The sequence below is a fragment of the Ursus americanus genome, chromosome X, assembly GCF_024610735.1.
Source record: "Ursus americanus isolate L20-20 chromosome X, mUrsAme1.1.p, whole genome shotgun sequence".
NCBI lineage: Eukaryota > Metazoa > Chordata > Mammalia > Carnivora > Ursidae > Ursus > Ursus americanus.
This window is the reverse complement of record NC_142164.1, coordinates 103,081,585-103,108,895: the sequence shown is the minus strand read 5'-3', so window position 1 is coordinate 103,108,895 and position 27,311 is coordinate 103,081,585. Positions and strand designations below refer to the sequence as shown.

The window sequence follows — 27,311 nt, the reverse complement described above, 5'->3', positions numbered from 1 at the left end:
AATTTGGACCCTGATCCTGTGAATTTTCAATGTGTTGGGAAGGGAGGAAAACTTTTGACTTTTTCTTGTTCCATTTTAACATCATAGAGAGACATTGGTTATTTGTGGAGTCAGACGCACAGATTAAGATATAGATAGATAGATAGATAAATAGCGGGGTGGGCAGTGTAATATAATAGGATAAGAGGAGCTGAGACTACTGACCAAGGACATGGGCTCTGAAGTCAGACTGCTGCCTGGGTCTGAGTCACAGCCACCACGAATATGTCACTTTGGGCAGGTTATGTAACCTCTCTGTGCCCCCAGTGTCCTCAACTGTGAAATGGGATAATAAGAGTACATACCTCGTGGAGCCTGGCACAAAGTAAGCCAATAAAAGTTTGCTTTTATTTTATTATCATTAGTATTACTCACCAGGATATTAAGAGAGAACAGATGAGAATCATCTACCCTAGCCTGAGAAGGTCAGAGAGAATCACCTGCCAGGGTAGTGGAGGTGGTGGGCTGGGCTGAGTCTCGGATGATTAATAGGAATTGGCAAGAGAGGAGGGAGATAATATCCCCATTCCAGGCAGACTGGGGTCTGTGGCTGAGGAACAGAGCATCTGTAAGGAAGGTTTTTATGTGATTTATATTTTTTGAATATCACTATTGCTGCCACATTTGACAAATAGGTAAACACATGTATGGAAGTCACAGTTGTTTTCTCCAGTCCATAGAAAATGACTGGAGTGCAAGGGGGTTCAAGAACCTCTTGTGACGTCTCCACATCTCCCCAGGGTCTGCAGTCTACAGTTTGGAAATTATTGCTGGAGTCTGTTGTATCCTGGACGCAGGCCCTGCTTTCCTTCAACAGTGCTGTCCAGATGGAGAGCCACTGAAAGTTTTCAAACAGGGGAACCATGATGGAAATGGTTATTCTACATCTATTTCAGTGAGTCTCCTTTCAGTGCACCTTTATGTGTAGCTGACTCTAATAAATCAAAAAACTACATTTCCCAGACTCCCTGGAAGCTGTGCAATTTCAGTCCCCCCAATCAGATGTGGTCACGTGAGACAAATCCAGACCGCCTTTAAGTGGGGAGAGAGGCATGGTGGGAAGCTTCTGTGTTGCAGGTGTATCTTTCAAGAGGTCTGGTGTGCCTGTGAAGCCAATGGTTCCAATAGCGGCTTCCTGAATCCCCAGATTATATGTGAGGTTGGCAACCCTGGGGCCAGCTGTTGAAAGGGTGTCGGTTAGCCGTCAAGAGAACCCAGTCAGCCCGTGTCTGGTGTTGGCTGTATCCTGGACCCAGATCCTGCTTTCTTTCTACATTTAGCCAGTCCAGGGTCAACCCCACTCTCTGTGTCTCCTTTTCCCCACCTATAGCCCACAGGTTTGAGAAGGGAATCTCTGCCCTGGGTCTAGGTGACTTTCCTCCCAGAAGGCACCTGGGCTTCTTAGGCAGATTTCCCCCACCCTCCCCTTTATTGCAAATTTGAACATTTCCTTCCTTCACTTCCCCAGATACCTTGCCACAAAGTAATGCCACTTTGTGGGGGAAGAGTGATATAGCCTTGGGGGGGTCATGCTGAAACAACAGGCTCAATGATCTAGGTAAACTAACTGAAATGGAGGGGCAGGAGTTCCCAGGTTATTTATAAAGGAAGCAAGTTGAGACAGAAGGAGCTGTCCTCTCAAGTGGAAAGAATGGCCCTTCAGGATCTTGAAGCAAGCACTTAAAGAGAAGTGAGATGAATAAACTGTGGGAGTGAGCTGGGGAGGGGTGACCTACACCAGGCCCAACGAGGTCTCCACCAGTCCTAGAGACAGTCCCCAGGTGCAGTGTGGGCTGTGCGCTGCACTCAGACACCTGGCAAAGGGCACTGAGCAGGAACTGAAATCCGGCCCATGCCCCACTTGCCCAGTGGAGAGCCCCAGCACGGGGCTGTGTGCTGCAGGAGGAAGGGGCAGGTGCCTTTTAAAATCCACACTGAGGTGTCACGGGGGCAGCCATAGTTCCAGGTGGTGGGATAGGGAGGAGAGGCCCAGACACTGTCCATCTCAAAGGCTTCTGACACCTGGAAGGGTGTCCTCTCCCTGCCTCAAGGCACTGACACCCGGTTTGCAGAGTTGTCTTCCCAGCCCTCCTCCAGCTCTGAGACAGCAGTTTGCCCTTTTATTATGTAAGCACATGCGATGGGCAAGGTGGCATTGAGTGTTACTGTTTCCTCTGCCAAGTGTTTTCGTGCTATAAAACTGCAGAGTACGAACTCTGCAATCATTCTTTGGACTTTAAAAATTGCTTAGGAAAGAAGAGGGTGTGGGGAGGAAGGGGAGGAGGAAGACAAGGAGAGACAAAGTCCTCTTGGATCGCAAACTGCCAGTTTCCCTTCTAGAGTGACTAACTGCGTTTGGTCTTTTGTTCCTTGCCTGGGGAACATGTTCGACAAGTATAAAACTGAATTGGGTTGTTTATAGCAAGGCTTTGAAGATTCCAGGCTTTCTGCTGTAATAGCAGTGCAGGCTGTGTCTTCTGCTGCCTGGAACCATGGCCACCAAAAACAGACAACAGGTCTGACCAGAATGAGCTGCTTGGGCACCAAGGCCCTCAGCCTGCTGATAACTGGGCAGAACCTCTGTAGGGAGTGGGGTGGAGAAGGCGGGGAAGAAGGATGTGTCAGCAACAGCATGGGCACAGCCCTTGTGCGCACTGGGCGAGAAAAATGAAAGGGCAGAGAGTATGGTAGGAAGAAAGTCCACTTTCAGGGGTTTCAACCAAAAACGTCGATCACTAAAACCACTTTTTAACAAGCACAAAGCAAAGGGAAATGCTGTGCGCAAGTCGGTTCGCGCCATCTCCAGCAGATGCGCCACTCCCCCGCTTGCAGTCCCCAGCATTTACCATTTTCGTGCACACTTGCTCAGCTTCCGACAGTCAGCGGTGGCTGCTTGCACCTGAGACTCTCTCCAGACACAGCGCCCTCGCTTCTCAGGCAGGGTGACTCGGATGTGTGCCTCTAGTCACCCAGGGTTCCCCAGCAGGTTCACGCTCCAGCGGCCCACAGTAGCAAATTGCTTGCCAACACACCCTTAAGTGGCTCCCTTTCCTTCCCTTCATTGCCTAAGCTCCCCACTGCCCTACCGATGTTTCCTGAACTCTCCCAAATCACCTACTTGCACTGGAATCCTTCTATCAGCGCCCAGTTCTGGGGTAACCCAAGCTAAAACATCCTCCTACCTTTATCCATTTTGTTTAAATCGGCTCTCTTCCCTTGTTAAGTAGGTTTAACTTTGCTCTAAACTTCTCATCCTCAAACTTACCACCAGGTTGGAGTGGCTCTTCTATCCACACAGCTTGTTTGATACAAGGGGTATCCACCTTTTGAAAGTCCTTTTGTGATTCTTTTTTTTCTAAAGATTTTATTTATTTATTTGAGAGAACAGAGTGACAGAGAGAACACGAATGGTGTGTGGTGGGGTGGGCAGAGGGAGAAGCAGACTCCCCACTGAGCGGAGAGCCTGACAAGAAGCTCGATGCCAAGATCCTGAGATCATGACCTGGCTGAAGGCAGACGCTTAAGCTACTGAGCCACCCAGGTGCTCCTTCTTTTGTGATTTGTAAGGAACTTTGCCAATTCCTTGATAGACCTTAATTTGCTGTGTTAGATATTTGTTCTGGTACCTGAATTATAGACGAGCTTTCTCTTAGTAAATGTATTTTCTGATAGACGATGTGAGTGGGATCATGTTTAAAATATATTAAGGGAATTTAGAACTCAAACTAATTGTCTTGTGAGTCCTTTTATAAAACAAACCCAAATTTATGAACTTGCATGTATTTTCTTTCCTTAAATTTAACTATACCCACCTTGCTTTAAATGGGACTTCACCTATAGTCTCCCCCATTTTTAAAAATTTTTAGGTCATCTCTATACCCAACATGGGGCTGGAACTTAAAACCCTGAGATCAAGAGTCACATGCTCTACCGACTGAGCCAGCCACGTGCCCCTAGTCTCCCCTATTTTAATGCTACTTCTGCTAATGTCATTTAGCCTGTTTCTAAGGATCTAATACCGAACTATCTGAAATACAATATCGATGGCACAGAGCCTACAGGAAATTAGTTTTGTTCTCCAGCATCACTTTAGGACTACCATTGTATGTCTTTTTGTGTCATTAATTTGTGGAGAGATGCTGGATAAATCACAGACTCTGCATTCTTCCATTCTTCCAGCATATTAGTTAGTAAATTAATATTTGAAGTTGTATGAACTAAAGAAAGAATGGGACTATAGCCCTTCCTTAGAAACAAAATACTAGGGCTCATTTCAGTATAAAAGTAATATATAGGGGCGCCTGGGTGGCACAGCGGTTAAGCTGTGATCCTGGCGTTATGGGATCGAGCCCCACATCGGGCTCTTCTGCTATGAGCCTGCTTCTTCCTCTCCCACTCCCCCTGCCTGTGTTCCCTCTCTCGCTGGCTGTTTCTGTCTCTGTCGAATAAATAAATAAAATCTTTAATAAAAAAAGTAATATATACACAGAGAAAACTAGAATTCAGAAAAAAGGAAGAAATGCATCTGTATGTCTTCTGCATAAAGAAACTCAGCGTCACATTTTAGTTTATTTTCTTCCTACCTCTCTATGTACAGTTTTTGTGTTCTTATTATCATCGTGGCATTGGTGCGTTCTGTTATTATCTCTTGTTGGGCATCAGACATCATCTTAATAGCAACATCAAATTCCAGGGAGTACATACACCATAGTCTCCTTACCCAGTTCTCTACGTTCAGGTACTTTCTCCCTATTTTTACCATTATAAATGATGCCCAGCATGATTTAGTTTGTGTGACAGTATGTTCCCCTGGATCTTTCCCCAGCACTTGTAATCCTTGTGAGTGTTAATTCATGGTGGGTAGGTCCCACACTACACAGATAATGAGATCATGAGTTTCTGTACCTCTCCTCTGCACATCCTGAGCACCTGCTCTGTGTGGGGCACCTTGAAGGAGCCAAAGATGAATAAGACCCAGCATCTGTCTGCAAGGAGCTTGGCCTCTGGAAGAGGAACACAGACCTGTAATCCATAAATAATAGCAACCTGGTAAGAATGTTCTACACAGGGTATTAGGAGAGCACAAAGGAGCACGTCTCTGACTCTCCCTAGTGAAGGGTTTTAGAAGCGTAAGATTTTTCCAGACAGTGCAGATAAAGAAAATAAGAAAATAAATCAGGGGAGTGTGATAGCAATGGGTGGAGGGCAGCCACAGTAGACAGAGCAGATGGGATAGGCCTCTCTGAAGAGGTGATGTTTAAACTGAGACCTAAATGACAAGAAGGTTTCAGCCACTGAAGGACCTGGTAGAAGAGTGTTTAAGGCAAAGGATCAGCCGGCACCAAGGAGACAGGAGTGATCTTGGCTTGTTCAAGGAAGAGAATGGTGGGAGTGACATGAGTGAAAGTAGAGTGGAAGTAGAGTGGCTGTCAGGGAAAGGGAGAGCAAAGTGAGGTGGGTCAAATGAAAGGATAGCAGGGCAGCTTTGAGAGCTCAGTTGTTGTTGGAGAACATGTGTCAGGAGCGGTTCCAACACATAAGGTTGTGTGACTTTGTCAGCATTTCTTAGTAACACCGGAAGTAGAGAAGGCAGATGGTCTGACTGATAAATTGTTGGAGGTTGCAGAACAAGTGTAGTGAATGGACAGTGGAGTAATGGAGTGGAATGTACTGGGAATGGAGTGTTTGTAGTGTTGTGCTCTAAGGGCCAGGCTAGATAAGAAAAGAATGGAAAGTAAGAAGGTGGAAGACGAGGGTGTGACAAACAGGGAGAAAACAGAAGGCTGGGGGATTGGAGGTCTCAGAGGGTGTACGGAGCCTATGAGATGGAAACAAGGTAGAGAGAAAGCTAGAAGGACAAAGAGTTTTACTCCGAGAATAGAATACTGGAGTTTAAGAAAGCAGGTAGAGTTCAGACAGCTGTGGGTGATGTCAAGGTCCATTGCTGAAGTAAAATGGAGGTGATCAGGGAAGTATGGTGCAAGATAGGGTGTTACTTGATATAATCAAATCAAAACTTTTGTGCATCAAAGGACACCATCAAGAGAGTGAAAAGACATGAGGCGCCTGGCTGGCTCAGTTGCGGGAGCATGTGACTCTTGATCTTGGGGTCATGAGTTCGAGCCCCACATTGGGTGTGGAGATTACTTAAAAATAAAATCTTTAAAAAAAAGAAAGTGAAAAGACAACCTTCAGAAAGGGAGAAAATATTTGCTAATTACTTATGTGATAAGGGTCTGGTATCAAAAATGTGTATAAATAACTCTTACTTCTCAGTGATAAAAAGATAAGTAACCCATTTAAAAATAGGTAAAGAATCTGAATAGATATTTCTCCAAAGACAACGTACAGTCAATAAGCACATGAAAAGATGCTCAACATTATTAGCCATCGAGGAAATGCAGATCAAAACTGCAATGAGATACTGCTTCACACCTAGTACCAGAATGGTTATAATCAAGTAATCAGATAATAAGCAACCCTTGGCAAGGATATGGAAAAATGGGAACCCTCATACACTGCTAGTGGGAATGTAAAATGGTGCAGCTGCTTTAGAAAATATTTTGGCAGTTTCTTAAAATGTTAAAATTAAAGTTACCATATGACCCAGCAATTTCACTCCTAGGTATATACCCAAGAGTAACTAAAGCATACACCCATACAAAAACTTCTACCCAAAAGTTCATAGCAGCATTCCTCAATAGCCATACAATGCAGCAACTCAGGGGCGCCTGGGTGGGTCAGTCGGTGAAGCATCTGCCTTCTGCTCAGGTCATGATCTCAGGATTCTGGGATCAAGCCCCGTGTAGGGCTCCCTGCTCAGTGGGGAGTCTGCTCCTCCTTCCTGCTTGTGTTCACGCACGCTCTCTCTCTGTCGCTATTTCTCTCTCTCAAATAAATAAATAAAATCTTAAAAAAAAACAATGTAGCAACTCAGATGACCCTCGAAAATGTTATGCCTATTGAATGGAGACAGTTACTACTTTAACTTAGTAGTTGCTCATGGTAGATTAGGGGATGGAGATAAGCATTTTCTAAATGAAATAGAATAGGCTAGATTAGATTAGACTAGATCAGATCTTTATATCCCAGCTCAAGTGCCATTTCCTCAAGAAGTCTTCCCTAACTGGGTCAAATCCCCCTTGATAGCACTAAGCACAGTTGGAAGTTTGTGTTTGTTTGCATGATGATTGGATGGACGTTGGGATCCCAGGATGTGACCAGAAATGCCCTGCGTCTCTAGCACTTAGCACACAGTTGATGGCACATAGCAGGTTATTTCTAAAGATCTGCTCAAGGAAGGAAGGAAAGAAACTGGTAAGTGGGGGGGGGGGTGTCAAAGTTGTAGATGCAAAGAATAGAGTAACCTAGAAGGAAAGGAATAAAATGGGGGATGTAGATGAGGTCTCTAAAATAAAGGGCTCTAAGACATTGTTTTTCAAACTAGGGGACACAACACATTAGTGAATTGCAAAAATGATACACTAAGTTGTGGCCAGAATTTTTTTAATGAAATGGAATAGGGTAAGTCAGAAAATATCAGAGGGGTGCCTGGGTCACTCAGTCTGGCGCTTGATTGCAGCTCCTGTCATGATCTCAGGATGGTGAGATAGAGCCCCACCTCGCACAGGGCATGGAGCCTCCTTAAGATTCTCTCTCTCTCTCTCTGCCCCTTCTCCCACTCCCCACGCCCACACACACTCTCTCTCTAAAAGAAAAAAGAAAATATCAGAGAATATAGCACATACCAAATTTTTCATGAAACTTTTGATTCAACTGTATACACATGTGTGCATGTATATATGGTATACACGAACATACATACATGTACACATGTGTGTTGTATGTCATGATTCTACTGCTTTTCGATTTTTAAAAATTGAGACACTCCTATACCATACCTTCTGGTTCGAACATTCCTGACTGTATTTCTTTTCTGAAGCACTGATCATTCTAGTAGATTGAGATACAGACTGTGAATGTAAGACCTTTGGTGGTTTGTACCAGTAATAGCATAGCATATTTTAAAAGTCATTTGTTAAGTACAAATTAAACATTAATTTCTGAAGTATAAATTGAACATTAATGGAATTTCTTAAGTATAAACATTAATTTGAGTTTTTAGGAACAAGTTAAACAATGGTTGCAATCTCTATTAAGATGTTTTTCAGTCTCTAAAATGTACCAACAATTATGATTATTTCTTTTTTTTTTAATTTTTTTTAAAGATTTTATTTATTTATTTGACAGAGATAGAGACAGCCAGCGAGAGAGGGAACACAAGCAGAGGGAGTGGGAGAGGAAGAAGCAGGCTCATAGTGGAGGAGCCTGATGTGGGGCTCGATCCCATAACGCCGGGATCACGCCCTGAGCCGAAGGCAGACGCTTAACCGCTGTGCCACCCAGGCGCCCCAATTATGATTATTTCTAATCATTTATGATTAAGAAACCCAGGAAGCCAGTGTTTAGTTTTGTGGCAAAATGCATGTCCTTAATTTAATTTCGTTTACCACGAGTTATTTCAAAATGGTTTAATTGTAAAATTTCTTTGAATGCATGGAACACATCAAATGAGCCTAACAATTCTTTCATTTTGGAACTGTGTGCGATGGGAAGCCCAGGGCCTTTGGAGCCATTCTGGTATGCAAGGAATCCTGGTTTTGTCACTTACTGGCTGTTTGACATTTGACAAGTTGGTATATTGGGATCTTGGCTTCCTTGTCTATAAAACAGAAAAAATAATTTAGGTGGAAATTGCCTTTTGTGGAGGTCAAATTGGTCAACTGTCAGCAATTTCATGTGGCTCAAACTAATGATTATCTTACCCGGTGGTTGTGAGGATCAAACAAGACAATATTTGTTTAATACCTGGCACAATGCCTATTAAATGTTAGTATTCCCTTTGATAAAGGTGAAAAATACTAGTGTCATTGTTTAATTATCTCTTTTAAATTGGCGTCATACACATTGGTCCATTGCACATTATATGCTTACTTCATTGGTGTCTTGCCTTGTTGCCGAAAGAATTTAAGGAGACTATTTGCACATAGTTGGTACTAGATAAATATTTGGATACTAGTGAATTAATGTTTCTGTTGAGTTTTGTTTCCTTGGTCATTTTTGAGCCATCATTTGGTACTTAAGTAGAATTTGATGAAACATTAAAGAGCCCAGTTTGGACTGTTCTTTTCTAAGAGTTTGTGACAAAGTCTTGTTTTGTACTTCTATGACAGGCTGTTTTTTCATAGGAGCCAGCCCCATCCGATGGTGTCTGGTGAATGTTTAACAACAGAGTCTCTGGAAGCAAGGGTGTGTGGGTGGTGGTGGACCTAATATGTAGCACTGGCCAATTTCCATGCAAATACTTTCGTCACCTGTCACTGCTGATTTCAGGCTAGCAACTTGACATCACTGCATGCACAGTTGGGAAGAGGTGAGTGCAGTGAGCTCTTCCTAGCTAGACCCAAGATGCTCCAGCCCCACCGCTGGCCCCAAGACACATGAAACCCAACCTGAGGGCAGTGCTCTGTAGACTGGAACTGAGTGTGCATGTAGGTGTCTGATTTATATTTATGCTGCTAATAAAGAATTTTCATAATTACTGAGTATTTTTGAAAAACACAACTAACAGAGTAACTGAAAAAGTGGGACAAAACAATAATTACAATATTTATCGTTATCCTACATCTGTATGACACCTTCTCATTAAATTGCTGTTCTTGAGGAGACAACCTGCAGGGTTTTGCTCTTCTTTTTTCCTTTGGTCAACTTATTATTTTAATGACTAAAATACTAAGTAAGTATTCCCCCTAAATAGTGCTACATCAGCTTCTACGACATCGGCCAAAGCAACCTTTTTCATGACACATCTCCAAAGGCAAGAGAAACAAAAGATAAAATGAACTTGTGGGACTTCATCAAGATAAAAAGCTTCGCAGAGCCAAAGAAACAGTCAAAAAAACTAAGAGGCAGCCCACGGAATGAGAGAATATATTTGCAAATGATACTACAGATAAAAGACTGGTATCCAAGATCTACAAAGAACTTCTCAAACTCAATATGCGAGAAACAAATAAACAAATCATAAAATGGGCAGAAGATATGAACAGACACTTTTCCAATGATGACATACAAATGGCTAACAGACACATGAAAAAATGTTCAGAATCATTAGCCATCAGGGAAATTCAAATCAAAACCACACTGAGATACCACCTTACGCCAGTTAGAATGGCAAAACTTGACAACACAAGAAACAACAATTGCTGGAGAGGATGTGGAGAAAGGGGATCCCTCCTACATTGTTGGTGGGAATGCAAGTTGGTACAGCCACTCTGGAAAACAGTGTGGAGGTCCCTTAAAAAGTTAAAAATTGAGCTACCCTATGACCCAGCCTTTGCAACACTGGGTATTTACCCCAAAGATACAGACGTAGTGAAGAGGAGGGCCATATGCACCCCAATGTTCATAGCAGCATTGTCCACAATAGCTAAATCGTGGAAGGAACCGAGATGCCCTTCAACAGATGACTGGATTAAGAAGTTGTGGTCCATATATACAATGGAATATTACTCAGCTATCAGAAAGAACGAGTTCTCAACATTTGCTGCAACATGGACGGGACTGGAGGAGATAATGCTAAGTGAAATAAGTCAAGCAGAGAAAGACAATTATCATATGATTTCTCTCATCTATGGAACATAAGAACTAGGAAGATCGGTAGGGGAAGAAAGGGATAAAGAAAGGGGGGGTAATCAGAAGGGGGAATGAAGCATGAGAGACTATGGACTCTGGGAAACAAACTGAGGGCTTCAGAGGGGAGGGGGTGGGAGAATGGGATAGGCTGGTGATGGGTAGTAAGGAGGGCACGCATTGCATGGTGCACTGGGTGTTATATGCAACTAATGAATCCTCGAACTTTACATCAGAAACCAGGGATGGGGGCACCTGGGTGGCACAGCGGTTAAGTGTCTGCCTTCGGCTCAGGGCGTGATCCCGGCGTTGTGGGATCGAGCCCCACATCAGGCTCCTCCACTATGAGCCTGCTTCTTCCTCTCCCACTCCTCCTGCTTGTGTTCCCTCTCTCACTGGCTGTCTCTATCTCTGTCAAATAAATAAATAAAATCTTAAAAAAAAAAAAAGAAACCAGGGACGTACTGTATGGTGACTAACATAATATAATAAAAAAAATTAAAAAAAATAAAAATTAAAAAAATAAAAAGTGCTACGTAATATTATTTATTGACTCTCTTGATGATCTAACTGGCTCAGATCTTGGGAAACTCCTTTTTGGTGGGATTGTAAAATCCAACATCAATTTTTTTTTTAATGTGAGGGAATGCAAGTCACAGTTGGGGGAATTGCTGAGGCTGTGGGTTATTTTATGAGTGATGTATCTTACGATTTAAAAAATGCTTCTGCAAATTAAAGATTTTACTCTAAATCAGGGGTACTAAATGGGAGGTGGTATTGTCCTGGGGTAGGGGTGGATTTAAGAAATCCATGGTGGCATTTTTTTGTTGTTGTCACAATGATTGGGGAGCACTGTTGACATTTAAAGGGTCGGGCTGGAGATGCTAGAACTGAACATCATCCCATGTTCTGAATGACCTTCAGATATCCTGCTGAACTGTCACGTAGGTGAAATAAACACCTAATTTTCTAAGAATGCAAACACAGTATAAGTTGAAGGATACTTGCCTTTAGTTTTGCTTAGAACTTTCCCAAAGTTGTTCACCATGTTGGGAAGTCATAGCACCATGGGCAGTACTGATTTCGTCATTTGAGTTGCCACTAAAGCCCACTGTGTCACTCTTGGCCTTGAGCTGTCACTCACACTAATACTATGATAGTGTAAGCATTGAGCTACCTTATTTTGTCTTCTAGGATTGCCATGCCTGAGAGTTTCCATTTTGAAGTGCATGTTAATTTAGTATACATTACTTTCTCTTTATTTGTCCTTTCTGCCAGGGTATTATGTTGATTTTTTTATTTTTACAATTATGCATGTGGTATCCCTTATGGGTTTCATTTCAGGTTAGTACAGGAGGGCTACTGAATATTTGTTATTAAAGGGATCATTGGGTCTGAGATCCAATAACTAATCTAAATAACTAATCCTTAACATAATATGACAATACCATTTCCGTTTCCAAGGTCCCCAGCATATCTGCCTGCAGTCTGACATTAAAGAGTGGCGCATCATTGTCCCTTGGCTTCAAGACTATAAGCAGATTGTTGAACTCTGCCCCAGTCACTATCATTTGTGGCCCCAAATAACAATTTTATCCATTTTCTTTTTTTCCTCCTTTTTTCCTTCCTGGCATCAGCAGAGCCATTGGCGTTACTGCCACTGCCCACAGTGGCACCCGCAGCCCATCATGAGAAAAAATCATCTGCTGAGTTTTACCCATTTTCTTGATCAGTGCTTACAGTATTGTCATTTTGTTCGTCAGAACATCTGGTGCCCTCTTGGACAAGGACGTACTCAAAAAGTCCAGTGGATCAGATATTACGGCAGTTGTAAAATGAGGCGAACCTCAGTTTCCTTGAGTTTAAAATTTGCCCCTCAGGAGTGTGGAGGCAGGCATTAGCAAGCACTTCCGTTTTGTCTCATGCTGTGCGTAGTGGCATTAAACACCCTTGTAAGAAAATAAGCACTTAGTGCTGTGCACACAATAACAAAAAATAAATATATACTTTGAGCTGGATTCAAATATGAACCTACAGGTCATGTTGTCAACCCAGTGAAAAAGGAAAAAAAAAACTGCATCACCAGTGAATAAACCCGTAATGAATACGCGGGGCTAACCTTCGGCAAGTTTGCAGGGCGGCTGGCATTTGTTTCCAGCACTTGTATCTTCTTTCTCCCATGCCCTTTCCTTCCCTCAGCACCTCTTGTGCTGGCAAGCCTAAGGCTCTCAGTCCATGTGGAATCAGCAAGCGTTTTTGAGCTACTTTTTGTTTTTTTAAAGATTTTATTTATTTATTTGTCAGAGAGAGAGAGAGTGCGCACATACAAGCAGGGGGAGCAGCAGGGAGAGGGAGAGGGAGAGGGAGAAGCAGACTCTCCGCTGAGCAAGAGCTCGATGTGGGGCTCGATTCCAGGACCGTGGGATCATGACCTGAGCCAAAGGCAGACCCTTAACCGACTGTGCCACCCAGGCACCCCTTGAGCTACTTCTGGTGTTTATCAGGCAATGTGGTAGGCATGAGCAAACCCTTGTCTGATTTGAAGGAATCTCCCTGTCGGAAGGAAAGGGGGCTGATACACTTTTTTTCTCACTATAGGATTTTTTTTAGAGCAGATGGGCTCTTTCTGGCGATCAGAATAATTGTTATCCTGGACAGGCAGATGTGACTGGGAAGGGGCATGAGGGCTCCTGGGGAGGTGGTGATATTGTGTTTCTTTTTTTTTATTGTGGTAAAATATACATATCATAAAATTTACCACCTTAACTGTTTCTAAGTGTGCAGTTCAGTAGTGTTAAGTGTGGTGACATTGTTAAGAAATAAATCTCCAGAACTTTTTCATCTTGTAAAACTGAAACTCTGTACCCATTGAACAATAACTTGTTTTTCCTGTCCCCAACCCTGGTAACCACCATTCTACTTTCTATTTCTATAAATTTGACCACTCTAGATACCTAATACAGGGAGAATCATACAGTATTTACCCTTTGGTGACGGTTGATTTCACATAGTTATGATGTCCTTCACGTTTCATCCATATTGTATCATGTGACAGGATTTCCCTCCTAATGTTGTATGATTCTCCCTGTATTAGGTATCTAGAGTGGTCAAATTTATAGAAATAGAAAGTAGAATGGTGGTTACCAGGGTTGGGGACAGGAAAAACAAGTTATACCTGAGTATGTTCACTTTGGGAAAATTCATCTAGCAGTGCATTTGTTAACTCGACACACTTCTATATGCGTGTTATACTTCCAAAAAGGACTTTAATTTAAAAATTAGATGGAAATAAAATTTAAAAATCATTGCTACCGTTTCTACTAAGCTATTAGTAACTTGTGTTAATGTTTCCCAGAGGTGTTAGGGAAGGTAATGCTTAACTTGAAGGGGTGCTTGCTGAAGGCAGAACTTCAGAAGAGATGGCTTGGGGCACTTGGGTGTCTCAGTTGGTGGAGTGTCTGCCTTCTGCTCAGGTCATGATCCCAGGGTCCTGGGATCGAGCTCCATGTCGGGCTCCCCGTTCAGTGGAGAGCCTGCTTCTCCCTCTGCCCCTGCCGCCCTCCCTTCCCCCCCGCTCGTGCTCACTTTCTCTTTCTCTCAAATAAATAAATAAAATCTTAAAAAAAAAAAGAAGAGATGGCTTCACACAGGTGCTATTCAAATTTTACCTGATGTGTGGTTCTGAGCCCCTTTATACAAAAGCCTGGTACTGCCCATCACAATCCAAAATCACTAAAAATTAATACCCTGCCACCACCAAACAAGGGCAGAAGGTAAAGGGGGAAAAAAACCCTGTCCTTAAAGAGGGGAATGAAATTGGGAAGAAAGCCCATTGAAGAAAATTTTAGGAGAAAGAACAAAACAGCGTTGGAAGACGACAATCAGGTAGGGTTGTCAGATTTAGAAAAGCAAAGAGCCAAACAGACCAGCAATCAATACAGGACACCCAGTGAAACTTGAATTTCAGATGATCAACAAATAGGTTTTTTTAAAGTAGAAATATGTTCCGAATAGTGCATAGGACATACTTGTACTAAAAACCTATTTGTTGTTTGTCTGAAATTCAGCTTCTGCTGGGTGCCCTGTATTTTACCTGGCAACCCTAGACGCAAGGGAAGGAAGAGGGAGATAAAATCATATGGAACACAAAAATGTTTTTTCAATGCAGGGAACCAGCTCAAAGCCAGAGTCTCTGACAAGTACCTAGTACTGGATAATATTCCCTGTCCTAAATGAGGAAAAGAACTGTCCACTAGGAATTGGTTTGATTTTGCAATTAAGAAAAAATTAGACTTTTCTTGAATGTCTTGCTAGGGGTCCAGAGTTTAATCCGAATTTTGTCACATTGGCTATCTCCCGGAGAGCTGAGCGAAACAATAGGATAGCCTAGGATAATGGTGTGTGGGGCTGCAGGCGGGAAGGGCAAGGGACTTCCTCCCAAGACCTTAGTGCCTGTTAGTGACTTATCTTGTCAGTTTTCATCGGAAGAAATTTTGATGTGTATAAATAGGGGTTGCCATTAAAAGTACTGCATCAGTACTGGTGAGGAAAAACAAATTCCTGAGCACTCCGCCCTCCCTATTCATCAAAGCGAAAGCATCCAAGATTCACTTAAGGTGAATGAAGGCATTTGTTCTGGAAGAGTTGGCCTTGTCATACAATTTCTGATTCGCTTTGAAGCCCTGCAGTTAAACCCTTCTAATTCTGAGTCAATAGAAGGGATAATCAGGCCTGATGAATGAAAGTTCTCAGGCTCATTGTTTGAAAGAAATAATTTTTAAAATTGCAAGTATATAATAAGGATTAAGTAATTAACAAGATAAGTCTAGGCTAGAGTTTTGCAAGGCCCATTTTAATGATTTGTTTTTAAATCAGAAGTATAATTGCATGCAGTTAAATGCAGATGTCCTTTAAACAGTTTGTTAGTAGACATAGGTAAACTATATGTTCTATGATTGTTTTACACCATTAATTGCTTAGTAAGCTTTTCTTTCATAGAGTGTTTAAAGTAAACTTTGGCCTAGCTCAGTTCGAATTATCACAAAACTTTAAAACAGTGAAGACTGAATTTATTACATGGAAGCTGTATCTGTGACTGTTATCGAGTGGATATGTAGAATCTTGGATGGTACTTTTTATGGCTTTATGAAACTGTCAGTAGCCCTGACCTGTATGTCCTTGGACGGTTTCCTTAGGTGTCTATACCTTAACTTTCTCATCTCCAAAATGAGGGGGTGGATCAGATGGTCTCTAGCCTCGGAGCTCTAAAACATCATGACTAGATCACACTAAAGCTGTGTTCATCTCGGGGATCGGTAACTTAGAACAACTTACCTAGAGCTTTCCTTGGTAGTGATGTTTATTATCTTAATAAATAAAAGTAAGGAGAGTATAGAAAAAGTGTTCTCAATAGCTTCTTGTCCCCTTGGAAATCTTTCATGGGTAAATAATCAGAACTTGGGGGAAAAAACCAGAATACCCATAAAGCAATAATGTCTAGAAGAGACCAAGGATTGAAGAACCGAGACACAATGACTACAGGGGGAATAGATGCCAGGAGAGAACAACATGCCTGTCTTTGCTTCCTCAAAAAACCAGATTGTGCCTGCTTGGAACAAGAGAGTCACTCCTCGCTAGGACATTGAGTGCTGCCAGAAGCAGTATCTTCTGTTTGATTCCCATTACAGTCAGGAAAAGCATGTAATGGCAACTGTAACACAAGATGAGAGACTACGGCTGGGACGGAGTGTTTCCACCCACCCCAACCCCGAGGTGAATGGTTTACGTAGCATCCTGAGGAGCAGGCTCTCTCATCTCCAGAATCTTCATACCCATTAAGTCAAGTGTTTAAGATGCAAATTATTTGGATCACGAAACTGTTTTTGTTTTCACACTCATTGCCAAATATTTGTGCACTTTCTGAAATTGTTGTACAAATTTATAAGTGTTTCTAAAAATGTTCAGCCACAGCTTCTTGCTAAGACTCTTCCATGTGAGGCAGCTTGTGACCATGCCCTCAGCCAGCTTCTCGAGAAAGCCGCAGCTTGGGAGGGAGACTTGCAGCTGGGAGGGTAGAGTGTGGCATCAAACAAGGCAAGGTCACTTCAACTGCTTCGCCAGCTTCATTCCTTCCCCACCCCATGGCTCTGCCTTTCTCACCAAGGGGACAGAAATCTGGAAAGATATTGTAAGCGCCCCTGAGGACGGTATATGTGGACATTATGGAGTGTTTGTGCATACTGGAGGACAGACTAATCAAAGCTAATTTATAAGGGGGTCTAGGAGAAAGAGAGTTGTAATGTGGTCAGTATCATGTGTACAGAGTGTGTATGGTGTGTGATATTTTGTAGCAAACTTCAGAATTTTTTCCAGAAAACTTGGCAAAAATTTCACCCTCTTAGGCATAGGAGGTGTGGTAGGCTGAAGAATGCTCCTCCCCAAAGATATCTACCTGTTTATCCCCAGAACCTGTGACTATGTTACTTCACATGGCTGAAGGGACTTTGCAGATATGATTAAACTAAGGGTCTTGAGACAGGGAGGTGATTCTGGATTATCTGGATAGGCCCAGTGTCATTACAAAGGTTCTTAAAGGAGGGAAGCCTCTAGAAAGCAGAAAAGGCACAGACATAGATTCTCCTTTAGAGCTTTCAGAAAGAATGCAGCCATGCTGATTCCTTGATTTTAGGACTTCTGACCTCTAGAACTGTAAGAGAATAAATTTGTGCTGTTTTGAGCCACTAAGTTTGTGGCAATTTGTTACAGAAGCAATAGGAAACGAATGTAGGAAGATTCAACAGGGTGTTTTCAATTCAGCGAGAGTGGTTTGGTGAGTGTTGGGGTAATGGCAGTTGGGAATGTTCAGAGAGTCAGTTACTATACAGGGTTTTCTTGGGAGCCTGCTGTGAGCTAGGAACTGAGACCTCAGTGGTGGACAAACAGACATGGGCTCTGCCAATATGGAACTTACAGCCACAAGAGGAAGACTGGCATTAAACCAAAAATTGCTATTAATTAACTCAGGTATGCAGTGTGTTATGAAGTACTTCATGGCTCTCTGAGAATGATTAAAAGGAGATCTACTCCTTCTGCATGGTCAGGGAAGGTTTCCCTGAGGATGTGATGTTTAAGGCAGACACTAAGGATGAGCAGGAGTTAGCTGTTTCAGGTCAGTGGGGGTGGAAGGAACCTTGCAGAAAGATGGAAGAGTTTTTCCAAAAGCTGTAGGCAGGCAAAGTGTTGTGTTTTAAGGAGTTAAACTAAGTCCAGTACTGTTGGAGCCAACAGAATAAGGGCTAGTACTATACAAGAGGAGATGGAGGGGTGACTGGAGGCTAGGCTAGGCAGGGCCTTCTAGGCCACTGAAGGACAATGGTATGTCCATATTTATAATTTTGAAGATCACTTAGGCTGTAGTGGATGAAAGAATGGATTGAGGGGCAAGAAAAGATACCAAGAGACCAGTTATAAGGACACTGCAACAGCCTGGGTAAGAAGTAATGGTAGCCCTGGCCAGGATGGTGGCAGTCAGATGGAGAGAAGCAGAAGGGTTCAAGAGATTGATATATGGGACAGAGAATCAAAAGATTTGATGATTGTTGGAGTGTGAGAGGTGACAGAGAGGGAGGTGTTAAGGATGATGCCTAGGTTCATAGATGAAGCAACCTGGTCAGCAGAACTTCCATTTTCTAAGGAAGGGAACAATGCTGGAAGAGAAGAATTTTGGTGGGAAGATCGGGAGTATGACTTGGGACATGTATAGCTTGAAGGAGTCACTGAGACATTCAGGTGGAAATGTCAAATAGGCATTTGCACACACAGGGGCAGGAGATTTAAACTTAGGAGTCAGAATTTCAATGGTAAGTGAAGGCCTGGGGATAGTGGAGATTGCCTAGGAAGGGAGAAGCTGGTAACAGGAGAGCCTAGGAGTCTCAAAGGAAGCAGAGGTCAGGGAAAAGACCAGGAAGTGACTAGAACACAAGGAGAAAAACAAGGAGGGTGTGGAGACACTGAACTGAAAGGGAAAGAGAGTTTTTCAAAAAGGAGGGAGTGGCCGTGAGGTCCAGAAAAATAAGGACTAAAAAGTATTCCTTGGACATGAAGATCATTGGAGACCTCGGCATGAATTTGGTGTGGTGGAGGAAAGGGGACAGAACCTAGGAACTGTCATCTCCTCTAAGTGTTTCTGGCAGACTCTAGTCAGAACAGGGTCTTCAGGGAAAGCTAGAAACTAGGAAGAAGTCCAATGGGAAACTGTTGCTCGTGAGCGGCTGAATTACATGCACCGCCACCGCCACCACTGCGCATGCGCGGCAGTACTTTGCCCTCCCAGAAAGACAAATGTAGGTGGTGGACAAGGCTGCGGATTCCTGGGGCCTTAACCGTATCTCCTTGTTCACTTGTCACCTTTGGCCAGAATCACTCCATCATTCCTTCTTTCTCTTAGCTCTCTGGTCCTTGCTAGCAGCCATCTCAGTCTCCATTCTTGGTTATTCTGAGACTGGACCCATGAACTCACCCTCTCATTCTCTTTCTTACTTTTGTTCTCCTGGTGTTAGAGAGATTTTGTGTCTCCAGGGAGTCTGAGTGAATTGACATTTCAGAGCAATTTTTTCTTATCCAGTGTGTATGCAGTAGTTCTTCATGGAGCATGGCCAGTCCTGTGAGCAGACAAACAAAAATAGCATATTAGGTGAGTGACTTCACGGAGAAGTGTGAGGGGAGAGTACAAGTCTCCTCCCTTGTGAGAGGCCAAGAAGGCTACTGGAAGAGCCAGAGTTGCTTCTGGTTGAAGGTTCAAATGATGGTGAGACAAAATGTTCCTTTATTTTTTATTGTCTACTGAAATCCAGCTTATATATAGTTCAGATGGAATTCCTTGACCATGACTATGAGGTTCATATAGGAGTCCAACCTCCTCCACTTTTATGAGGCAACAGAGCATAAGAATGGGAACAGGTGTTCCTCGGGTTATGCTGCCAAATAAAACTTACTCAAGACCAAAGTGACTTTTCTCTCCGAAACCAGAGCAACAACAAGAATCCCGAGAAGGAAAACACACACACGCACACAGAGTGAAAGAATGAAGCCATTTTGACGGAAAGGAATAAAAGAAGAAAAGGGTTACAGAAGGAGAAACAAAATATAGCTCTGACTAAAGCAATAAGCTTGAGTGGTGAAAAAATAGTTGGAGAATAATATCAGAGTTCTGAACTTGGCTTATGAACATGAACATAGCTTTTACTTGTCCATTTGGGGGTAGTTATTCCCCCCTTCACTATTTCCTTCACCCTTAGGTTAGGAAATTATTCTCTCGAGTAAAACATTATTTTCTCTTGTTTTCTGGGAAAGTGCTTGTGCTAACTCTTCCCTCAGAATCTGTTGAATAAGTTAGTAGCTGATGAAAGATAGCAGTGGGTGACTACATTGGCATTGATAAATAATTGAGTATTATAGTTAGAGTTCTTCTCAGAGACTCACCATCTTTTTTCTAGAGATCAACTGAAGTCCAGCCCTCTCACTTTACGTATGAGGAGCTGGGCATGGAAAGATGAAGCAATTTCCCAAAGCCACAGAGCTACTTAGCGGCAGATCTAGCCCTGGGACTTTGGGGTTAGGTGTCTACTAGGCTATGCTGTCCTGTTCAAATGTACCAAACAGTCACAGTGCCCAGAATTTAAAGCTTCCTCAGGCCAGGAGGATACCATCTCCACTTCCCACAACAAATCTTTAAAGGAGGCTTTATCACTCCCATTTCCCAGGTGAGAAAACCAAAGCTCAGAGAGGTTAGCTAACTTACTTAAGACCACACTGTCAGTACATAGTAGAACTGCCTAATCTTGTGGGATAACCAAGTAGGGATTACCAGTGTCTAGTGTCCCTCAGTGGGGACAGGCGATGGTCTGCCTGGTGTCACAAGGAATGCCCAAAGGGCCACACAACCAAAATTATTAATCCAGCTCCTTGGCTGTGGTGCCTAAAGGTTGAACTTGGGGTCACTGCTAGGAAAGAGCAGAGTCCTGAGGGAATGGGATGCTGAGGAGTTATGTTTTCTTGGGAAGGGAAACTATGTGGAGCAAAGGGGAACGTTTCAGGCTGAGTAGGATGATACTTGTCCAGTGGAGACAGGGTGAGGGGAAGGGTTCTCTGAAGAGAGAACAGATCCTGTCCAGCTCCGAATGGTATCTGGAATGAGGCTGGATCTTTGAGTCCCTAACTGGGCTGAGGTGTTTATGGAATTCGATAGCATGCATTTATAGAAACTGATCAGTATGCTGTGACTGTACCATTTTCAAAGGGGGTCCATGGTTACATAGAACTGAATTAATTGTAATCCTGGGCTCAAGATAAACAGGTTCATGCATGGTTCTCTCTTTAAATAAATACATGAACAAATGTGAACACTTGTGAATCCAACATCCAAACCCAAAACTAGAGCAGTTTTTGCTCAATGAAGCTGTCTGACAGTACCAAGTTTTGAAGAGGAGGATATGGCTTGACCAAACCTTTTATTCATCCCTAGGAATATCAATTAGTTTAATCAATTTGCATTATTTTGTAGTGTTAAACATTCTCATGGAATCTATAAACCCATCCGAAAAATAACCTTATTTGTAAATCATGGGGCTAAGTAGCAAATTTTTCTTCCTGCTACTTGCAAAAGCATCGACAAATACAGGACTCTTTCTTTTTTGAGTGGGGAAAGTCTAGGTCTTCAACAACACCCGCTCAGAACCCCTTTCCAAGTTACAGTTAGGCGAAAAGGAAGGCAATACTGTATCACTTGTCACCAGTCATGTGTTTGTCGAATTGGCATCTGGGACTAGGGAGGTGTAGTCCTATTTTTTAATGAGGCTTGTCTGTGCAAAGCAATTTGAGTTTTAGAGAACTCATCTACTTGCATTTGTTTGGCATCACTTCCTCTTCTCGTGTAGGTCTTCAAGTCATGGCAGAGACAAAAGCCTTGGCAACTAAATCACACCCTGAACAATAAACCAGTGTTGGATTTCCTGGCTCTACCATACATCAGCAGATGGCCATGGGCAAATTCCTGAACTTGTCTGAGCATCAGGTTTCTCATCTGTAAGTGGGTAAATTCACATGTGCCTTGTGGGGCTACTATAAGGATTAAAAGAGGGGACTGCTCCTAACCAGCTATGGAACAGAGGAGCCCAGCAGCAAATGTTAGTTACCTTTTCTATAGAAACAGGAGTGTAAGGGACACCCTGCAACGTATCTAGCCCAACACTTGTCTCATCAAAATTTAGTGTGATCCCCAAATGCGAGGCACAGATGTAATTTTACATTTTCTAGAAGCCACACTTAAAAATGAGCAAAAAAACAAATGAAATTAATTTTAATATCTGATTTAACCGATTTAACTGATGTTTCTAACATGTTATCATTTCAACATGTATAAAAATTATTGATGAGATATTTTGTATTACTATTATTATCATTATTATTATTATTAGCATACTGAGTCTTCGAAATCCCATGTGAATTTTACACTTACAACACGTTTCAATTCGGATTGTCACATTTCAAGGGCTCAAGAGCCCCGCTCGGCTAGTGGTGCTCTTTAGATTTTGAAATCTGGCTTCCTCAAGTCTATTCTAGTGCACATTTCAAACAGTGGGAGGTGATTGACCCCATTCCTTTTCCTTTAATATTGCTAATTTATAGTTGCCTCATAGATGGGACGTGGGTCAGATTATCCTAGAGCAGGGGTCCCCATTCTCCTTGGGAGAAACGACTGGTTTTCTTGTCCTCAAAGCTTCCAAACCTCCAGAAAATTAGGATAATTGGAGGGAGGGGAAGGTGAAAAGAGTTGGGGCTGACAATAAAGCTCCAGCGCCCCGGAGAAGAGTCCTTCCTGGGATCTTCACAAGCCTCCTCGATGGAAGGAAGTCTTAGTAACTTTGGAACTGACTCAAGTTTGCTGTCAGGTTCACGTTCAGTGGTCATGATGGTTGGGGCTGGGAGGAGGCTGCACCTTGGCCAACAGCTTGGATGGATAAGGGCTGTACTCAACTTGCTGATGTGAGAAATGCCAAGTTTTCCAGATATAGGTGGCACCTTAGATGTCAGAGTCCACTGCAAATAATGGTTCATGCTCAGTTAATTATGGGCACTAAGTAAATATTAATAGAAACTGATAAGATCATGATTTGGATAAAAACAGAAGAACAGTCAATTCTGACAAGTTGCTATATAATTAACTTTCATCTTTTGGAGTAAAGGAGAACTGAATAAGGCTATTCATGTTACCTATTCTGGGTTCATATTTTTGGATCATGTTCCCACCCAGAGACTCCAAGGATTTCCTAAATGTCAACCTAACCATGGTATCACTCAAAACGCTCTTTGGTGGTTCTTGTATTGTTGGCATTTTGCTCTGTTACCTTCCAGAAATTTTCCATGAAGTTTTTGTGATCTCTTCGTAGCTGAGCTCAAATTTAATACATCATTTCTTTTTTTTTTTTTAATATTTTTTTTAAGATTTTATTTATTTATTCGACAGAGACAGAGACAGCCAGCGAGAGAGGGAACACAAGCAGGGGGAGTGGGAGAGGAAGAAGCAGGCTCATAGCGGAGGAGCCTGATGTGGGGCTCGATCCCACAACGCCAGGATCACGCCCTGAGCCGAAGGCAGACGCCCAACCGCTGTGCCACCCAGGCGCCCCTTAATACATCATTTCTTATCTTGCTTTTACCCACTTATAATATTTGCATTTTCCATGTTCTCATAGAGACCTCAGACAACACATTTTAATGACAGTCTAATGGTCCACTGAGTGCTTGGGCCATGATTTACTTAACCATTTTCCATTATTGTCTTTTCCTTCTGGATATTATAGGATGTAATTTTGTTTCATAACTTGCACACAGGAAACAGTACCTTTCTTTATTTTTTAAAATAAGATTAAATCTGGGTTTGAATTGCCATGTGCAGGGCTGGCAAGACACCCAACAGCAGCCATCAGTGGGGAGCTAGTCCCATGTGTATATGTAGGGTATCTGGAGAACCGCTTAGTGTGATGGCTCTGATACTTTTGACCCTAAGCAACGCAAATCTACCCAACCTGGCCTAAACTGTAAAGGAGATGTACTGGCCTGTATAACTGGTAGTTCAGAGGAAGCTTCAGGGTTGGATTGATTTAGTCACCTGACAACATTATCAAGGACCCTGTTTCTTCTCATTTCTGCTCTGCTCTCTACAAAGTCAGCCCCACCCTGGTCACAGGACAGTTGTCAGCTGATGCTACATGCTTACTTGCATGTGCTCAGAGATGGGGAGAAGGTAGAAAGAGAAGAGAGATTCTTCCAGAAGCTTCCTCCCAATAGCAAGCAGGTTACTTTCATGGAAGCCTTCAGGAAATTTCTCCTCGTTTCTCATTGGCCTAAATTGGGTCATGTGCCCATCCCCGAACCACGAGCCTATTGCCAGTGGTCAGAGTCAAGTTCATTAAGTTTTAGATTGAGCCATATATTTCATTACTACAGGGGCGCCTGGATGCCTCAGTCGGTTAAGTGTCTACCTTCAGCTCAGGTCATGAACCCAGAGTCCTGGGATTGAGCCCTGCGTCAGGCTCCCTGCTCAGCGGGGAGTCTGCTTCTCCCTCTCCCTCTGCCTTTCCCCCTGCTGCGCTTTGCTCACACACTCTCTCTGTCAAATAAATAAATAAAATCTTTAAAAAAATTACTACAAACAAAGGAGGCTGTTCCCTCTCCCCCTGCCCCCAGCAGAAATTCACTGCGTGGACAATAAACAAAAGTGGGGATAGTTACCAAGAGAAGAGGGAATGGACTTACAGAGATTACCAAAATGTCTTGTATCTTCCAACTTCTGTTTTCAGTCCTGCTGTACAGAAACAGCACAGCAGCCCAAAGCCCAGACCTAAAGTCTCCATTGTCTTAGAGGTCAGGGAAGATCAGCTACCTCTTTCTCTTGCCCCTCCAAGAGGTGCAAGAACAAAACAGATTTAATTTCTTCATAAATTATCCTTGCCACACCATTCCTGTGCTTAACATCTTTTCTGACCTCTTTTTGGGGGAAGAGAAAGACTACCAGTAGTAGAATGAAAACCCTCCTTTGTTAGAAACGAAAGGACCAGGATAAATGGACTTGAAGAGGATTTGTACCACCCAAAGTAGTTTGTCAAAAAAATCATGAATCTGGGCACTTGGAAAAATAGAGCTACTGCTTCAAATCACACTCCTCTTCACACTCTTAAGTTCCCACTCTTCAGATGAAGAGGTGAGCTGGTGAGTGTTGGACATATTCAAAATTTCCTTCAATAGGTTAATGGGTAAATAAATTGTGCTCCCTCCAAACAATGAAATACTATTCACATATAAAAAGAAATGAGCTATCAAGCCACAAAAAGACATGGTTGAACCTTAAATGCGTATCACTAAGTGAAAGAAACCAATCTGAAAAGGCTGTATGATTTCACCTGTATGACATTCTGGGAAAGGTAAAATTATGGAGACAGTAAAAAGATCAACGCTTGCCAGGGGTTAGCAGAGAGGGATGTGTAGGTGGAGTACAGGGAATTTTTAGGGCAGTACATTTGTCCAAAGCTACAGAACGTACGGCACCAGGAGTGAATAGTAAAATGCGGACTTCGGTTCATAATGATGTGTCAATGTAGGTTCAGTGATTATAGCAGATGTGCCAGTCTGGTGTGGGATGGTGATGGTGGGGGAGGCTGTGTGTGTGGGGGGGGAGACAGGGGGTATGTGGGAACTCCCTGTAGTTTCCACTGCATCTTGCTGTGAATCTAAAAATGCTTTAAAAAGCATAAAGTCTATTTTGGGGCACAGCATCTGACTCTTGGTTTTGGCTCAGGTGATGATCTCAGGGTTATGGGGGATTGTGCCATGTCGGGCTCAATGCTCAGCCGGGAGTCTGCTTGAGATTCTCTTCCTCTCCCTTTCCTTCTGCCCCTCACCCCAATCATGCAAGTGTGCACGCTCTCCTCTCTAAAAGAAGTAAATAAATCTTTAAAAAATATTTTTAAAATTTTAAATAAATAAAGTCTATTTTAAAAATGCAGGCTGGTATCAAAGAACGTGGAATTCAGAGTCAGGAGACCTGGATTCAAATTTGGACTGTCATGTACAAGCTGTGTAATCTTAAATTATTTTAACCTTTCTATGTCTTAGTTCACTCACATGTAAAATGAGGATATGATTCCTCCATCAGACTTATGTGATTAGACAAACATAGGTCCCTTCACAGAGCACATGGTAGGTGCCTTTAAAATATGTCATTTGAGAGTAAAGAGAGAAGAAGGGAAATACAGGGAGACCAGGAGTTCATAGCCAAGTCAAATGCTGGTGGAGGCGTTTTATAACAAGTTCCACCCGCTGGTGATTGATGATGAGATAATCAGGGGTTATTTTTTCCTCTCATCTATTCCACTTCACTTCGGCTTCTGGCTTTTGGCTTTATCAAATTATGATTTAATAAAATGTCCATTATTGCTTGAATTACTCAGATTACTACCCTTGCCTTTGTTCCCTGTTGAGAGCTGACAGGAAGGAATGTGATTTGGGGTAGTTTTATTGTTCCCGTTGTTGGTTTTCATTTATTTAAAAAATATTTGTTGTGGACGTAGTGAGTGGTACTGACACCGGACATGGCAGCGAAGCAGTGGCTAAGCTAGACTTGGGCTCAGCCATCACGGGTATTGTGTCTGCGGCGGAAGACAGACATTATGAAATTCGACCAGTTTTGAGTGTTACAGTGAGAAGCAAAGAGAATCAAGAAACAGTATAGCAAGGAGAACAAATTGCCTTCCTGGTCAGGGAAGGCCTCCCTTGTTTTCTAAGTGATGCTGCTGCTGAGACCTGAGGCATTAGCTAGAAGGAACAGGGAGCTGGGTGAGAGTGCATAGGGTAGGACAGGCAGTTCTCACCCTTGAACGTGAGTCAGAATCACCTGCAAGGAATGCAGATGAGTTGACTCTTACTGCATGATAAAGTATCCAAAAACTGAATAGCTGGAAACAACGAACATTCATTACACCAAACTGTGAGAGTTTCTGTGGGTCAAAAGTCCAGGAGCCACTTGGCTGAGTAGTTGTGGCTCAGAGCGTCTCACAAGGTTACAGTCCAGGTGCCAGGGGAAGGATCTGCTTTCAGGCTCACTCCGGTGGGCTTGTCCACAGGGCTGCCTTGCAGATAGAGAGAGAGAGAGAGAGAGGAAGGGAGAGAGAGAAAACCCCCAAGAGGGAAAGCAGTCTTTTTTTTTAATGTTCACATTGTTATTTTTTTTGTAATACATGTTCTTTAAATGTTCAGTAGTTTTTCTATGGTTATAAAATATTCTTATTACTATCTTATATATTTTCTTTGACTAGGCTTTATTTTACATTTTGCTACCAAAAGGTACTGCTTTCTTCCCCATTTTATTGAGATATAATTGACATATATCATTGTATAAGTTTAAGGTGTACGACTAATGATTTGGTATATGTACATCTTGCCAATTACCACAGTAAATTTAGTTCACACCCATCAACTCACATAGTTACAGTTTTTCCCCTTTCGATAAGAACTTTTAATAACTC

General features: G+C 42.6%; 1 non-coding gene and 1 pseudogene across 1 annotated transcript; one reads left to right on the top strand and one right to left on the bottom strand.

Annotated features, from left to right (window-relative positions):
- The window catches only part of LOC123785382 (transcription factor SPT20 homolog pseudogene), an 88,289-nt pseudogene that overhangs the window by 57,315 nt on the left and 3,663 nt on the right, over window positions 1–27,311 (top strand).
- On the bottom strand, window positions 12,356–12,439 carry LOC123785391 (small nucleolar RNA SNORD35). Its single transcript, XR_006777626.2, has one exon. It is a non-coding gene; the product is annotated as a small nucleolar RNA SNORD35 (small nucleolar RNA).